An 18,627-nucleotide genomic window follows, 5' to 3' on the forward strand; every position below is an offset into this window, starting at 1 on the left:
TTTACTGCGATTCTTGAACATTATTCTTCATCTATTCATCCATAGATTCTACTCGATAACAACTGAATAACTATAGTTTACATCATTCCATGTCAGCAAGCAAGCAGAACACGTTTCCAAAAATTTCCCCTTTGACAATTGACATAGTATTTCTCCACTAAACTAAAGAATATATGCTCCTCCTGTGTCGACTTGTTTATAACACAAATCATCGTTTTCAAAAAAATCATCAAACCATACTTTTCCCAATTAAAATATCCAAAAAACGTATCTTTTTGTTTTTTTTTTTTTTACAAATTTTCGATGCGTTTAGATTCTCCTTTTCCCCTTAGTGTAAGCCTATATAAGATGCAAAGAAACTTCAAATTTAAACAAGTTAGTGATCTCAATTGAATTGATTGATAGTTTTTAGCATCATAAATGGATAAGGTGAAAGATTTGGCCTCCAAGAAAGCTGCAGTTATTTTCACGAAAAGCTCGTGTTGTATGTGCCATAGTATCAAGACACTATTTTATGATCTTGGTGCAAGTCCTGCGATTCATGAAGTTGATCACGATGCAGATATGGAATGGGCCCTACGACGGCTTGGTTGTAATCCGACCATCCCTGCAGTGTTTGTAGGTGGTAAATATATAGGTTCAGCAAGAGATGTTATTTCTCTTCATGTTGACGGGTCCCTGAAACAAAAGCTCATTGAAGCACGAGCTATATGGTTCTAGAACTCAATATGTGTACTCATCGAGTGTTTTTACTAGGTTTAATGGTGTGTTAGAATGCTGAAGACGAAGTCTAGGAGTCGTTCTTTTTTGTCGGCTTTGTTGACTGTATTGTATTGGAGTCAAACTCCAAACGAGCTTATTTTCATTTTTGGTTTTCTATATATAAAATCTTAGTTGTCGTATGATCTTGTGCATTACTACTATCTTTTGTAAATTCTAAGCCAAGTGTTGTGATGCATCCAACTTAATCTGATCGATAAAATTGGTGCAGATTTAAGTCTTTTGGAATGCAAAAAACCAAATTTTTGTCACTTGTTATATTTTATGAGTGGAATCCAAACAAATGAAGAATTGAGAACGAAGTCAATATTTTTTGTTGTGTAGAAAAAAGAACTTAGCTTTACAATGGTTTGGATTACAATAATAAAACCTAGTCACTTATGGAGAATACATAAAATATCAATAAATACGGGTATATACAAAAGTACCCTGAATAAAAACCGACCAAATACACTCTAAAACACACACCACCTCCCAAACTAAAGTGGGTAATGTGTGATCCAACTTAAGTTTGGAGAAAAGGAATTCAAGACAACTAGGGAAGTGTTCCTTAGTGTAAATATATGCATCTTGATCACCAGTAGTAGAGATTGGTAGAGGCCGAACTGTTTTTCCAAGAACATGATGGTTAACAAAGTGACAGTCAATCTCAATATGTTTTGTACATTTGTGAAAAACATCATTGTGGTCAATATAAATAGAACTATTGTTATCATACCACACTGACATATGAAGGGCATGAGGTTACACCATGTTGGCTAAGAGTTACCATGGCCAAACTAATACTTGAGTTGTATATGTTAGATTGTGATATTCTACTTATGTATTGCTCGAGCTGTCAGAGATTGTTTCTTACTCCTTTAGGATATGAGAGTATGGCATGAAAGAAATAGTAATCACTAGTAAACCTTATGTCAATCAAGTCACTGTCCCGGTCTGTATCTAAGAATAATTCATAATCAAAGACAAGTCAAACAAAATTTAAAGTCGATGAAACATAATACTCTTAAGGAACGAAAAAAATATGGTGGACAACTTCACAATGACCAAAATAAGAAGTAACACTAATAACTATGAGAATTACATAAGTAAGAACTTGATGTGTCACTGTGATATAAACCAACAAACCAACCAACTATTGTAAGCAGTAAGATCACTAATAGGGGTACTGCACTTTGAAACTAAGTGGTTATTAGGCTCAAGAGGCATAGAGGCTACATTGTGTGCATGTCATTTGACATTTACGTTACTCCCTCGATTACTATTTATCATGTATCACTTAACTTTTGGTCTTTTGGATATCATGATATTTGGTCCTCTAGTCCTCCTGGTCTCAAACTTCATAACTTAACAAGACCCCGCCACTACAAGAAAACGAGTATTAGTGGTGAGAAAAATTGTCGCTAAAACTCAGCTTTGTTGCCGCTAAAGGTAATAGGGGCGACATGTCGCTGCTAAAGAGTCGTTGGTACTGCCTAGTCGCTATTGCTCAACGTCGCCGCTAAAGCTACCTGTTAACGCTAATAATTACGTCGTCTGTAATAACGTCGGTAATAGGTTGTCGCCGGTAATAAACGTGTATCAGTGGTAATAGTCATTTTCATTTTTTTAATTTTGCCCTTTTTGGGTGTAGAAAAACCAATACGTAAAGACATTAATCGTCGAAAACACGAAAAAAATTATATACAGAAAAAATTACATAAAAACATCCAATTAAGTACCAAAGTGTTATAACTCCATACAAATACCAAAATAAACAAAAAACGTGTTATAAAGTTATGTCATAATAATTCTAACAAAATACAAACTAATCTGATGAACCATCTTTGCTCTCCTCGTTTCCTCCTTGATCATCACTTGGTGGTTTCCCCAAATGAAAAAACACATAAAGTTCCTCCCTATACGACGGGTCGTTGAGAATTGCATGAATATTTTTCAACTACATAATAAATAACAACATATATAAACTTATAAGTTAAACCATCACCATAAACAAAAACTATCAAAGTACATTGCTATTTTTTGCACTTAAATACAAGAAATAGTAAAATTACATTGCTATTTCTTGCATTTGGGACCTATATATATTCACACATATGAGACTTTGAAGTTAAAGAAATAGTAACTTACTTTCTACTTATTTTGTGCTAAAGAACCTTAAATACAAGAAATACCAACGCACATTGCTATTGCTTGTACTTGGGATAAAAACAAAATTACCAAATCAACATGTATTTATTGATACCAAAGTACATTGCTATTTCTTGCACTTGAGACAAAATACTAATTACCAAAGCTTTTAACAAGTGATCATCACAAACGAAAATTACCAAATCAACATGCATTTATTGATCATTATATATATATATATATATATATATATATATATATATTAATGCAACACATGTCCCATGTATGAGTTAATTTCTAAATATTAAACTTTTATTTTGGGTGGCCACGGCGTGGTGGAGCTTCACAATGATGTGACAATATTTTATGATCACATGACCCACCATGGCGTGGCCATAGGTGCCACAGTGTGACAACTGTTTTTGGAGAAAACCCCAATCCTTTGGATTTTGGCCTTATTTAAAGGAAATTATGGCTAGGTTATTGTGATCATTCAACCTCCATCATCCTATCAAGCTCAGAAACCCCAACCCTAGCCTTCATTTCATTCTTAAACTTGTTTTGGTACTTTTGGTGATATTTGAAGGAGAAGGAAGCCTTTGGTGTGGTGATTCACATTGCAAGCATCATCTACATCTTCTAGCATATCTTATGGACCTTGGTGAGTGTCCAAGACTTAACATTTTCCTTGCTAAGTTGCTAGATCTTTAGATTTTGTCCTTTTTCTCCATATCTTGATGGGTTTGGGTGGTGAGATCTCATAAAGGTTGCAACTTTATGAATCTACAAGCCATTTGGAGTATTTGGTGTTTTGGATCTGAAGTAGGAATGAGTTTTGGTGTCATGCATGGAATCTCGATCATTAACCCTTGTTTTGACCTAATACGAGTTCAAGACATGCATTGGACATATATGTCTAAAAATCATGATTTTTTGATGGGTTTTATAGATTATAATAACTATGTGCTTATGGAATTTCAATTAACATTTAAGGGCACATGCAACCTAAATGATCTATGTCTTTAACACTTTAAATGTAACATGCCATGAACAAAAAAAATAAGTAAAACCCTAATGACTTCCTAGCATAATCAAATTACAAGAATTAAGGTTACATACCTTTGATTTTTGATGTAGTAAATAAATCACTTCAAACTCCTTATAGAAAACCTTCGAAAGCAAGCACCAAAAATCTTGTGTCTTTAATGGCTCACACCCAAAACACTAGAAACCCTAGAATGAAGAATTTTTGTTCATATGCTTATTAGAAGGAGATATACAAAATTTTTAGCCCAAAGGGGTCTTTATATAGCTGTTAGATATCCATAAGAAACCCTAGATAGTAACAACCCATAAATAGCTAATTATCTAGTTTCCTAATTATCCATTTGGAGCATTCTAGATTACCCTAATAGGGTATCAAAACCGTCCAAGCATGGAGGTTTCTGGAATCTCTCTCTTGCTCAACTATTGAACAATTACAAAGTAACCCTTGTACAATTAATTAATTCCAACTGACCCCAATTATTCAACTATTGATCTCATGTTAATTTATTAATAATAAATTTACATATCAATTATCTATTTCCAACTAATATATTAATCACATAATATATTAACAAATCATTTTATCTATCATTCTCCTAATATCATTTCTAGATATTTCTGGTTATGAGGGCAACCCAAAAGGATTTTGCTAATTATTCAAGATTATACTAATTTAGTTATTGTCTTAGACACCCAATCTAACATTTTATGTTAATATCGGTGTTAGGAACCCTTTTGGAATTGTTGGAAAAGAAACCTTCAAGATTAAGTGCTTAATGATTTAGCCATGTTAGGTTTTTGCCCTTTTTGGATTTAGGAGTTGAGATCTTGATCTCTTGGAGAGTCTTACGGGATAAAGTTGGAAACTTTATCCATTTAGACCATAGAATGGACTAAATATGAGCTTTGGAGCCCTTAGAATTGAAGAAAATCACTTAACCCATTAAGCTGTTAGGAACCCAGTAACCACGTTGTGGCCTTAGGTCGCCACGGCATGGCGACTAGGCAAGATGCCGTTTGTTTTTTTCGTTTCTTTGCCACAAGTGGCCAAGGATGGCCGCGACGTGACAAACAAATGGAGCTTGACTTTTGACCATTGACCGTTGACTTTGACCAAGTTTGACCTTGGGTCATCCTCGATAGTTATTTGACCTATGATTTTGCGATACTCTGATTTACGATAATGACTTTTGGAGACTATGTTTTGTATGATTTATGGATTTCGATATGGTTTTAAAAATGAAAATTTTGTCAAGATTTTGGGATGTTACAATATATATATATATATATATATATATATATATATATATATATATATATATATATATATATATATAATTTCAAAGAAGAAGAAAGAAGAGAAAGTTAGTACACAAAGTGTCTTGTTTTACCTTGATGGTTGTAACTATGGTGGTGGTTGCGATGACTGTGCAATCGGCGAGATAGTAGAAGCTTTTCGGCCGATGCATTTGATATGGCCACATCGAGAACCTAATACTTCTCTAAAATAGCTGTTTGTTCAGCAGGTATTAAAGAAATTTGTCGCCAAAAAACCTCACGTCGCCAGAAATAGCTTGTGGGTCGCTGGTATTGCGTGGTGATTGTCGTCGGTGGTGGGGGTGGTGGTATTCAGCCTCAATCAGATTAATTTATGTCGGAATCATCAGTGGAAGTAGGTAGTCGGCGAGAGGAAGCTGACATGAAAAAGGATGTATAAAAGAAAGAAGACATACGTGAAAAGGGGTTATTTGCTTCGACTATTAGCGGCGAATCTTAGGTTAATAGTGGTGACAAAAGGTAATTAAGGTGACAAGCATCAAGGGAAGAAAACCACGTATTCTTTTCGACCATTATCTGCGGTTATTATCACTGCCAAAGGTGTCGCCTCTATTGGTTTTAAGGGAAACAGAGCCCCCGCCATTCGATTAGAGTATCAATCGGATGGTTGGGGTTAATGGGTTCAAATAGATTTGGTACCCAAAGCATTACTGACGATATAGAATTTTAGCGGCGACTCAAGCTTGAGTCGCCGCTAAAAGTTTTTGTCACTGCTAAAGGGTTCGCCGACAATTACATGATTTCTTTTAGTGCGCTTAGAGGTTGGTTAAAAAGTGTAATTTCAATCTTGAAGAAACCGGGAAACATCGAAAGATGCAACTTCAAGAAATCGAAGAGTTGAGAAACGTGTCTTATGAAAATGCAAGTATCTACAAAGAAAATACAAAGGCATTTCATTACAAGCAAATCACTCGAAAGCATTTTATTCCGGGTCAAAAAGTCCTTCTTTATCATTCACGCTTAAAGTTATTCCCAAGAAAATTATGATCTCAATGGCACAAACCTTTTATTGTTGTAAAAGTATTTGATCATGGTGTGGTTGAAATCAAAAGTTTAGAAGCGAATCAAATCTTGATAGTTAATACACCGTTTGAAACCATTATGTGAAGGATTTAACACGGGAGAATTCGACAATGTAACATTGGAAACCTCAGTATATGAAGATTGAAGGAAACGAGACCATGTCTTGGAAAAGATGTTAAATAAATGCATTGTGAATAAATAACTTCCACTTGAAGTTTAGATGTTTCTAGGCTTGAAATTGGTTAAAAATAAGTATCTTACGGTTTAGCAATGACCTTGGTGACGTTTGGAAGAAAATTGGGGTTTATGGAGGGAAAAAGAATGCAAAATATCAAAAATCATTAATTTGCGCAGCCAGGGTGCTGACACACACAGATTTGAACGACCCAACCATCACCCAAGCAAAACTGAGCTCAAATTGTTCCAAAAACGAGTTATTTTTGATGTCCGCACAATATCGATGCTCTACTCGTGCAGGTTTTGCGAGAGTGGACCCTTACCTACACATATCTGCTAGGGTACTCTCGTAAACTTGTGCAGCCAGCTCCCCCACCCTCGTAGGTTTGCGTGGCCATCTTTCCCACCCTCGCAACCGTTTGTGGCCAAGACTTGATGCTTCCATTTCTTATGCGACCCGGTGAAGTCTGACTTGTGTGCCATTCGACCCAGCGACTTGACCCAAACCCGGTGAAACCCTTCCGTCCTTGCGGGCCTCCACCGCCTTGATCTTGGTATGATCCTTCCGTAATCTTATGCTAAGCATTGAGGACAATGATTTATTTTAAGCTTGGGGTGATTAAAGAGGTATTCTTATTTCTTTATTTTTGTTTGCATTTAGGATGTATTTAGTTGCATTTAGAGTAATTCATTTGGGACATTCATAAAAATTGCATAAAAAATTCAAATTTTTTGCATATTTTGTTTCTTTCTTTTCAAATTTCATACTTTTTAGTCGCATTATAGCTTAGGTCTTCACGCATTTTTGTTCTCTCTTGTCTTCTCATCCCTATAGGTACTATATCACCGAGTCATAAGTATTGAATCATAGATTGGTCCTGAGTCTTGATATGGAATTCCTTTTATTGGATAAATCATAAATGCGACACACTTTGAGCCTCATAGACCACTTTGGGTTGTTTGTGTAGGGGTCAGATGCAGGTAGCTTGATTGGGTCTAGATATAGATGGAAATGGTTAGTTAGGACGATGTGTACAAGAAAAGATGTAACATCCCAAAAATCATGACCCAAAATTTTCATTTTTGATATAACAAGTCATAAACAATTTAAAGAAAACATCATCAAGTTATTTCATTTCATCAAAGCCAAAGATCATATGTCTCAAAAGCATGTCACAGTATAGTAACAAAGTCAGAGTACAATCCTAAGAACATCATAGTGCGGAAAATAATGGTGTGATGTGCTGCTACCGTGCCGACTCCTTTCCATTCGAAGAAGAAGGACCTGAAACAAAAACTGTAAACCGTAAGCACAAAGATTAGTGAGTTCCCCCATCATACCACATACCATAACACATAATTCCCATCCCTCGGTATTCAACTGGTATCTGACTGGCATAACTGGAAGTTGGGCTCCCCTTCGGCTCCTTTCAACCGATAACTGGGAGCTGGCCACCCCTTCGGTATCTTTCAACCGGTAACCGGGAGCTGACCTCCCCTTCGGTATCTTTCAACTGGTAACTAGTGACTATTTCACCCCCTACCACTACCATATAATAACGTAAGAATAACATACTGCTAGGCATGCATGGGTACTGTCTACCACCTCGGTATCTTTCAACCGGTATCCGGAGACTATTTCACCCCTACTACTACTAACACATATATCATAGCATCCTAGCACATAAAGCATATCAGATAGTGGCATACTAGACAATTATCACAAATACAATCATCTAACAAACAACTCCTACTAGTGGATCAACATTGTGGCCTTAGACCCACTTCTACCGGAAGGTAACTCACCTTAATATCGTGATGTAACCGAACTGTCCTTGGTGCTGGGATCAACTCTCAAATTCCTACACATAACATCTCTTTTAATTACTCTTTCAAACATATATAACCCCTTTAAGGGTCATTTCTGGATAATGGTCAAAGTCAAAGTCAAAGTCAACATCCTGGTTGACTCAACTTGCCGAGTTGGTCCATCACTCGTCAAGTTCCATAATTCAGAGAATCTTGAATCTGCGATCTAACTCATCGAGTTTCTCCTTATAACATAATCAAGACTTTCCATTTGAACTCGTTGAGTCCTTCCTTGGACTTGTTAAGTTCTCCTTCATATAGGTCGGGACATTTGTCCATTGACTCGCCGAGTTCATTCTTAGACTCGTCGAGTTTGTGACCTTCAAGTCCATAAACACATCTAACTGGCTGAATCATCTTCTAGACTCAACAAATTTGCTAAGTAACAGAAAAGGTTGGGGAACCACGACCCAACTTGCCGAGTCCTAAGAATGACTCGTCAAGTCCCCCATGATCCAAATCTATCCAGTCGATTTCAGTCGAGCTTAATGCATCCAAAACATACATCTGGCCTCCTAGGGTCGATATAACACGTAAAGTTTCAAACTTTACGTTCATGCATGGGCTATTTAGCTCAAAAAGCCCTAAAATGGGGTTCATAAGTTTCATGGAACTCCCATGGCCATAAAGTTGGCATCTTTATGCCATGGAGTCCCTCAAAGGTTCCAGATCTGAACTCAATACCCCAATACATGCTTGCATCCATGAATGGTTCCAAAATGGCTCCTTAAGGCCCTAAACTACCCCATAAAGGGATCTAACAAATTAATAGTCAAGGTATAAATTTTATACCTCTAATGAGCTGGAAATAGAGCACAAACTCTCGATCTACTTGCTTCCATTAGAACCCCCAAGCTTCCTCTTCCTTCTCAAGCTTCAAAACCACTAAAAACACACAAAAATGGCTCAAGAGCACTCAAAATGGGGTAAGGTTTTGAGTTAGGGTTATCTGGACTAGGGGAGGAGATGAGGGAGGCCACAAAGGGAGTGTTAAGGTCTTTAAATAGAGTACAAACCCATAAAATTAGGGTTTCACTCTGGCAGCCCTACTCGTCGATTCGAGGCCTCTCGACTCGTCGAGTAGACTTCAAGTCCCGCGTCCATTCATGCGATCCTACTCAACGAGTCTGGGGCCTCTGACTCATTGAGTCCCTTTGCAAAAAATGAATAATTCTTTATTAAAATACATACTAGGAACCGAACGTTACAAAAGATTAGCCCGATAAGGTATTTGAAGACATTGAAGATTTGCATCTTGGTTTTGGGAGGAATACCCCTTAGTACCCTCGAGTCTCGCCCGAGCCTTGCTTAGTTAGATTCCTAGCACCTTTTTGAAGATAGGTAAATTTTTCTAAGGGTTTAGAGTAGATATTTAGATAGGATTTGTTCATCACATCATATTGATGAACTTTGAGGCGGGTCTCCCAATTCATATTTTTGGGACCAAGTTTTTTCGGTAACACCAATTTTTTTAGTCATATCCCACCCTTTTTAGTAGATATTGGCACATTGTTAATGATCATTAGGTGTTAATGTTAGCCTCTACCTATTACTACTTTTCACATTATTGGAGTCTTATGTTATATGGTGAAATTCCTTAGATCTTCCAAGAAGAAAGACAAGAAGAAGACAAACAATAAAATGAAGAAAATTAGAAAATCAAAGACAAATAGAGACAATAAAAGAAGATTTAGGAAATGAAACAAAGAAAAAGTGAAAGAAAAGAAGCAACAGAAAAGAAGCAACACAAAAAGAAGAATCCAACTTCAAGCATTCTCTCCTTAAAAAAAGAGGAGAGAAATAAGACGATAGAAGATCGAGCAGCAAAGAGACTGAAGAGAAAATAACAGAAGTTCAAGAATGAAGATTTAGGTTGAGTAGATTTTTATTTTATTATTATTATTATTTGATTTTGGTGAGAAAAGGCAATGAAGGTGGGATGGTAGAATGTAAAGGATAGTAGAAGGGAGAAACCCCCAAAACCGGATGTTTTGCCCGGAGGTTGTGCTGTAAAACCCTATTTCGTTATGATACACTTAGCCTGACCAATGTAGGAACCGTCGTGTATGAAAAGTCACCTTTCCTCCATAAATTTTGGTCTGCATTGTTTTATAGTGCCCCCACTGGTCGCATCCCCCTGTTTCCTTTGTCTTGTATACTCTAGTGGCTGCCACCTTCAAACGGGGTCTATTCCACCTTCAAGTAGTTTGAGAATATGATTTATGGCTCTAAAGTGGGGAAAATTTGGAAGATACATAGAGTCCATGTAAGACTGATTTTGACCATATTAACTGATGTTGACCAAGTTCTATGGTATCTTTCTTTTTGCTTTTTAACTTAGCTCATCCCGAGCTCATATTAGTCTTGTTCTTCCTTGAAGACAAGTAAGGTTTGAGCTTGGGGTGATTTGATATTTTATTTTATTCCCTACTTTTTTATATTTTATTTTATAATTTTTAGCCCTTTTTTATTAGTATTGCATTGTATATTCTATCACATTCTTTATCTTGGATTGTATCGGGTACTTTCTATTTTGCATGAGGTGTTTTGTAGGCTTTTGGAGTCTCGATCCAGTTGCGGTTTAGCTTGGAGATGGGCTTGGCGGGCTTTCGAAGGCTCATTGGGCTTTCCAGATCCATCAAAAAAGAATTGGGCTTATAATGTGGAAAACTTGGATGAAGTGGGCTTATGAAGATGGGTCATGAACTCTTGTTATTGGGCATGGACTATCCATTTGAATCCTGAAGATGATTGGCCAGATTTGAATCATGTGAGGTGTGAGGGGACCAAAGGAATCTTGAGTTGTGGAAAAAAAAGTCAATAGTGTTTCAACACTATTTGTGAGGGTGGAGGTCTCAGTCGCACAAACTGGCGAGGGTACCGGCGCAAGTGCACACTTTGGGAATTTTGGTCATCATTTACCTTGGGGGATTAGTTTTGGCAACCACACTTCGATTTTCCACCATTGGAGCACCTTGGAGGCCATTTTTGAGAGCTTGATCTACATTATTCTCATCCTTCTAGTAATTTTTAGTTTCTTGATGTAAAAACACTTTTATGATTGTTATCTTGTTGTCATAAGTGGCTAATCTCTTTATTTTGGATGAATTGGACTAAAACCCTTGGATATTTGTGGGTTTTAAACGATTCATGCTTGATTGTCATTTATCTTATGTTAATGATACTAGTTAATAATTTATATGCTTGTTTAATACTTTGATCATGAGCTTGGTACTTGAATGAGAAATTGTTGGTTTATTTCTTTGGTTTGGCATTGAATCATTGAATTTGCTTAGAACAAGGGCTTTATGATGGTAGAAATAATATCTAGCTTATGGATCATGACTCCTTTATGGTTATGTAAGCAGTGACATCCTCCAAGAATTGGGGATTCCTTCATTCTTAAGGATAATCAATTTTCTTAGGTTCCACTGCTTCAATTGAATCCTTGAATTTGATTAAGAAGGTGTATTGTGTGCTTCCCCAACCTCCATACTACCTTTGAGGAATCTTGGCATATCATGCTTCATGATTGCTATAACCAATTTAGGATGAATGATAAGCTTACATATTGAATCCCAATGATAAACACACAAATGTCCATTGTGTTAAATTGCCTTGATTGACCAACTCCAATATTTGAGCATCTCACCATCTTGATTAATTACAATCCTTTTAGTTATTCAAGTGCTTTCGTTTTCAAGCAATCAAACCCCCTTTTAGTTTAATTGTAGGTAACTAGTTTTGTTACACTAGTTTATTGGATTGCATTGGTGATTCAATACAACCATTTCCATGAGGATCAACACCCCTTTTTTCCATGATATTATGTTTTATTTGCAAACAAAATGGTGTAATTTTCTTGGTGTACTTGACATCCCAACAGTTGATATCCTTGATTCTAATAAGCTTGGGAATATAATCATCTAGGAACTCAAACACCAACATGCATTCATCTTGTGAATATCCTCTCCTTGGATTACATTATGAATCCATTTGAATGTAAGCTTGTAACCTCCCCACACAAACTATTAATTACTGTAACCGTCTTGACAAAGGGTAACGAATGATAATAACAACAAATCTTGGACCGGTTCATCAAATTAAATGTAGACCGATACCAACCTAGCTAGTGTCGACATAAATTCATTTACATGACACCAATATGTATTCTTTCCTATTTGTATTCATCAACTGTCAAAATTAAAAAAAAGCCTTATTTGCGGCAAATGTTTTTTAGTGCATATTGGACATACCTTGCTTAGTCAAAATGACAATTTCTAGTTGATGATATTATGCACAACATTTTTTGCCAATGAAAATCTAACTATGCTAAGGGTATGCCAATCAAACAACACTTAATCCTCAAGTCTCATAACATTGAATTTATGCTTGGACAAGTGTTTGTGGAATTTCTTTTTGTACATGTAGTATTTAACTGCATCTTCCAAAAACCAAATCCGGTCTTCAGAGTTGTCGATTTTAACCTTCCTGCCTTTAACCATATGTTTGATATCATTTGTTAGGGGTTATAAACGACTTGTACTCACAGTAAATACGCAAAGAAAATTTGAAGAATACAAATACATAACATGTTAACATGATTGGGTTAATCATGTTACCACCACGTATGAACTAAAGATTTTACCTATCAGGGCGGTTCAAACCAATTTGAGGCCCATGGAGAAATAAAAAATGAGGCCCTCTGCAATAATAAAAATTTGATAAAGATAGCCGGCCTGAGAATAGTCACATTTATGCCATTTTCATTCTCATGGACACAATTAACATTAAAAGCATCAACTTTTTTCATAAATTTATCAACATATCATTTTAGAGAGGGTAATAGTTGTTTTGATTTTTGTTTTTTTTTATTATCTCACTTCCAAATAAATATTTTCTAGGCGAAATTTTGCTATTTTAATCTTAAAAATAATAATAATAATAATGAGAAAAAAAGAAGTAAATAAACAAAACACCTAGTTGTGATGTCCATCGATGCCGATTGTGAAATATCAAATTAGCAACAAGGCAAAAATCAACAAGATTTGTTCTCTTACTTTTTTTTTATTTCATTACAAAATGAATAGAAAAATAAGTAATCTAGTAATAAAAAAAAGTAAGAAAAACAAGAATAAGATTTTCAAAATCACTAAATCATACATAAATAAAATCATGAATGTATTGAATAAGTTTTCAAAGAATCAACAAAATGACTAAAATAAAAAATTAAGAAAATAAGAAATCTATTTTTGGAATCTTGAGGTATCAATTTTAAGAATTAGTGAATTATAAATTGATTTCTAAAATCACGAATACAATAAATCAATTTTTCATAAACATGTAAATTTAGAATCAAGAAATTAGAGTTTAGAAGTCAAAATCGAAAAATCGATTTCCATAAATTAAACTTTAGAAAATCAGAATTTAGGAAATTAGAATCATGGAAACTAGACTTATTGTTTGTTTGTTTGTAAGAGCCAATAATCATTCAATTAAATAGAAATCGATTTTCAAAATCCAATATTGACTCTATTATATATGTATCACTTTTAAGAAACATTGTTGAAGAATTTTTTATTCTTTCCGGTTGACTAAGTGAGTACCATAAGAAAAGACAAGGGCAGAGTTGAGACTTGAGAGTGAGAGACCGAGAGTTGATAAGGTATAGAATTAAAACTCAAAATTTTAGCATTCCCGATGATTTTGGCTCAAATTATGTCCATTTTTGATGTCTGCTTCTTCTGATCTAATATATTGCAGTAACACATAAGACAAAAAGTATTGCAGTAACACATAAGACAAAAAGTATATATCTCTCGATGATGCAAATATAAATATTGTATAAAACTAGGGCCCTAGAAAATTGGAGGCTTCTAGTTATCTTCCATGCTGCCCCACCCATTGGCACAACATCGTTTCCTATTAATATTGAAAAAAAGGTTTTACAAGTACTATATATATATATATATATATATATATATATATATATATATATATATATATATATATATATATATATATATATGAAAAATATTGGGCCTATATATTGCAACCACACCAAACATATAAAACATTCACTATAAGGACCAAACCTACAAAGAGGCTCATGCGCCCTCTAGAGAGATATGGTGAATAGTAGTTTAAAACCACGTCGGGGGGTTGGGAACCTTTCTTCCTTGAGCCTTTCAGTTCTTGATCGATTTTTCTGGATCTCTAAACATTTGGTCCTCTTAGACTCCCCAAACTTAACTGTTAGAATCCTAAGACGAGTAGGACTTGGAGATCAAGTAAGAATGAGATTTTAAGCAAGTTGGTTTTAGAGTCCTAATATTGTTCTAAAAGTCGGTAGGATGTAGGTCTATATATATACATTGTTTTTAGGTCGAGTTATGATCATTGAGATACATTGTAAACATTGTGAGTTTTGAGTGATTTTCTCATAATAATCAAAGAGTTATTTTGGTTAATTGTGTTTGCATATTCTGAAATTGAATTGCTATATGAGAAAATCACTCAAAACTCACAATGTTTACAATGTCTCTCAATGATCATAACTCGATCTAAAAACAATGTATATATAGACGTACATTCTATCGACTTGTAGAACAAGATTAGGACTCTAAAACCGACTTGATTAAAATCCCATTCTTACTTGGTCTCCAAGTCCTACTCGACTTAGGATTCCAACAATCACCCTCGAATCTCTAAGTCATTTTATAGACGTTTTTTTATTCTGATCATGCTCCGCATTTCCTTGAACTTGAATTGGCTGATGACGGAGATTTATTACATACCAGATCTCAAGAATAATATTATTAGTCTCAGACAAGCAACCGAAGTTGGGTGTGATATTCAAATGAAAGACAACTATGTGACCATTAACGATGCTGATAATTTCTTATTAATGAAGGTACAAAGAACTCCAAACCTCCTTTATAAAATAAAATTACACATTGGAGTACCCATTTGCCTTCATTCGAGACTAAGTGAAGATACGTCGCGATGACATGCAAGACCTGGGCACATCAATTTCGAGTCAATGAAAAAGATGTTCAAGAAGGATCTAGTTAAATGGTTACCCCAATTTGATCATAAGAATCAATTGCGTGAATCTTGCTTGGTGGGCAAGACAACAAGAAATTCATTCCTGACTATGATGACATATAAAGAAAAATGACCATTGTAATTAGTTCACGATGATTTATGTGCCAAGGGTCAAAATTGGTATGTTTTCACACTAATTGATGAATTTTCACGATTTATATGGATTTATCTAATAGAAGAGAAGAGTGAGGCGTTTACACACTTCAAAAAATTCAAAGCTTTGGCGGATAATAAAAGCAAAAAGTCTTTGAAAGTTTTTAGAAGCGATCAAGGAGGTGAGTTTACTTCTCTCGTGTTTAATACATTTTATGATCAAAATGGAGTCAAACGTCGCCTTACCGCTACATACTCCACACAACAAAATGGAATCGTGGAACAAAGAAACTGAACACTGACATGACACGAAGTATAATGAAGGCAATGCATGTTCCAAACTACTTATGGGGATAAACGGTAAATCACTCTACAAATCTAATTAATCGCATTTACACAAGAGTCCTTGGTGATACAACTCCATACCAAAAGTAGTATAAAAGAAAACCGAATTTAGAAAATGTTCGTATATTTGGGTGTCCAGCACATGCAAAAGTTGAACCGGTAAATCTAAAGAAGTTGGATGCAAGAACAAGACCTCTAGTGCATGTTGGTTTCGAACCGGGTACGAAAGCTTATCGGTTATTTAACCCAACAACACAACAAATAATCATGACTCAAGACGCTATCTTTGATGAAACCAAAGGGTGAGATTGGGTTAAAGAAGCAATAACCGACAATGAAGAATTGGGCACATTCATAGTACCATGGGACTACCTGGAAGACGAGGCAAACAACAATCAAGGAAACAATGTAAACAACGATCCAATTGAACCGATTTAATCAAATCATGAGATTGGAGACAGAGCGGAAGTACAAGATAATGAACAACCAAGTCCGGTCAATAATAATGTTTAACAAGGAGTTGCAAACCAAAGGCCCTCGAAACCAAGAGTACCTCCAAGATGATTTCAAGATTATGAAATTGATCATGATAATCTCGAAGAACTTCTCCTAACAACCAATGATGAGCCGATATCGGTTGAAGAGGAAAAGAAAGAACTGGAGCGCGTCAAAGCCATGAATGCGGAAATAAATTTGATAAACAAGAATAAAACTTGGACTCTCATGAACAAGCCTATGGGGGTGAAGCCAATTGGACTCAAGTGGCTGTTAAAATTGAAGAAAAATGCAGACGACACCATTAATAAATACAAGGCAAGGTTGGTTGCGAAAGGTTATATGCAACAACCCGGTATTGATTTTCAAGAAGTATTTGCTCCGGTAGCTCGAATTGAAACTATCCGGTTTCTTATAGCCTTAGCCGCTACTAATGGGTGGGAGCTTCACCAGTTAGATGTTAAAACGATGTTCTTCCGTGGAGAATTGAAAGAAACCATTTACGTATCGCAACCGGAAGGCTATATAAAGAAAGACAACGAGCATAAAGTGCATCGCCTTACAAAAACACTATATGGTCTAGGACAAGAACCTCGAGCATGGAACACGAAGCTTGACGAGATTTTGAAGAGTATGAAATTTCAAAAGTGCATGAAAGAACCATCAGTGTACTGGAAAAATGAAGGATCTAACTTGTTGATTTTAGCAATTTATGTTGATGATTTATTTGTCACAGGTACAAATTTGAACATGATCCAAAGGTTCAAAGTAGAGATGTCCAAGAACTTTAAGATGTCGGATATTGGAAGATTGACTTATTATCTTGGCATTGAAGTTAAGCAAGAGGAATCGGGGATTACTATGAACCAAGAAGCGTATGCTCGATGAATTCTAAAAGAAGTTGGTTTACATGATTGCAATCCGACCCACATTCCCATGGACCCAGGAAGTAAATTGTCGAAGTCCGAAGATGAACCCGAAATCGACCTAACACAATATCGAAAGGTGGTAGGATGTCTTATATATCTCTTGCAAACAAGACTCGATACGGCATATGCGGTTGTAGTTATTAGCCGATACATGCAAAATCCAAGAGAATCACATGGCGGTGCAATCAAACATATCCTAAGGTACTTACGAGGAACAATGGGATACAAAATCAAGTACGAGAGGATGGGACAAAACCAACTCATTGGTTATAGTGATAGTAGTCACAATGTTGACCCGGATGACGGAAAAAGCACAACCGTTCACATTTTCTACTACGGGTCATCTCCGATAACATGGTGTTCACAAAAGCAAGATATTGTTGCTTTATCGTCTTGCGAGGCAGAGTTCATGGCAGTCACGACGGCAGCATCTCAAGCAATATGGCTTCAAGATTTGCTCGGAGAAATCATGAACAAAACGCAAGAGAAAGTGGTTCTAAGAGTTGATAACAAGTCGGCTATCGAACTAATGAAGAATCCTGTTTTTCATGGAAGGAGTAAACACATTCACATGATATTTCACTTCATTCGTAATTGTGTTGAAAACGAACAAGTGGAGGTTGAGTTCATTCTCGGTTAAGAACAAAAGGCGGACATTCTTACTAAACCACTAGCTCGAACCAAGTTCATGGAAATGCGGAGCTTGATCGGAATCGAAGACGTCTCTAAAATGACTTAGAGATTCAGGGGTGATTGTTGGAATACTAAGTCGAGTAGGACTTGGAGACCAAGTAAGAATGAGATTTTAAGCAAGTCAGTTTTAGAGTCCTAATCTTGTTCTACAAGTTGGTAGAATGTAGGTATATATATACATTGTTTTTAGATCGAGTTATGATCATTGAGAAACATTATAAAAATTGTGAGTTTTGAGTGATTTCTCATAATAATCAAAGAATTATTTTGGTTAATTGAGTTTATATATTTTGAACTTGATTAACAGTTTTACCAGGCATTTTCATTTTAATATACATACATATAGAAGATATAGAATCGATGCACATTATTAATTACTTTCTGCAAGATTTTTCCTTTAAACTCAACCAGGGTCGGCTCTACCTTATGTTAAACTAAGCAAGGGAATTGCCCCCCCCCCCCCCCCCCCCCCCCCCCAATTTCTAGTACAAATTGTTACTTTGTTATGCAGTACAAACCGCCACAATCAAATGAGTAGCGGCTAACGAAGATTCAATTTCAGTGTTCTTCTTTCTCGTCTTCTGTTTCTGTCCCTCCAATC

At 35.8% G+C, this 18,627-nt stretch overlaps 2 pseudogenes; both read left to right on the top strand.

The window, feature by feature from the left end:
* The first annotated feature begins 275 nt into the window (after window positions 1–275).
* LOC145068843 (glutaredoxin-C11 pseudogene) lies at window positions 276–917 on the top strand (annotated as a pseudogene).
* A 16,423-nt stretch (window positions 918–17,340) lies between these two features.
* On the top strand, window positions 17,341–17,973 carry LOC145067097 (secreted RxLR effector protein 161 pseudogene; annotated as a pseudogene).
* The last annotated feature ends 654 nt before the right edge of the window (window positions 17,974–18,627 follow it).

This window comes from Lactuca serriola, chromosome 8 (genome assembly GCF_051521515.1).
Source record: "Lactuca serriola cultivar US96UC23 chromosome 8, Lser_US96UC23_V15, whole genome shotgun sequence".
Classification (NCBI taxonomy): domain Eukaryota; kingdom Viridiplantae; phylum Streptophyta; class Magnoliopsida; order Asterales; family Asteraceae; genus Lactuca; species Lactuca serriola.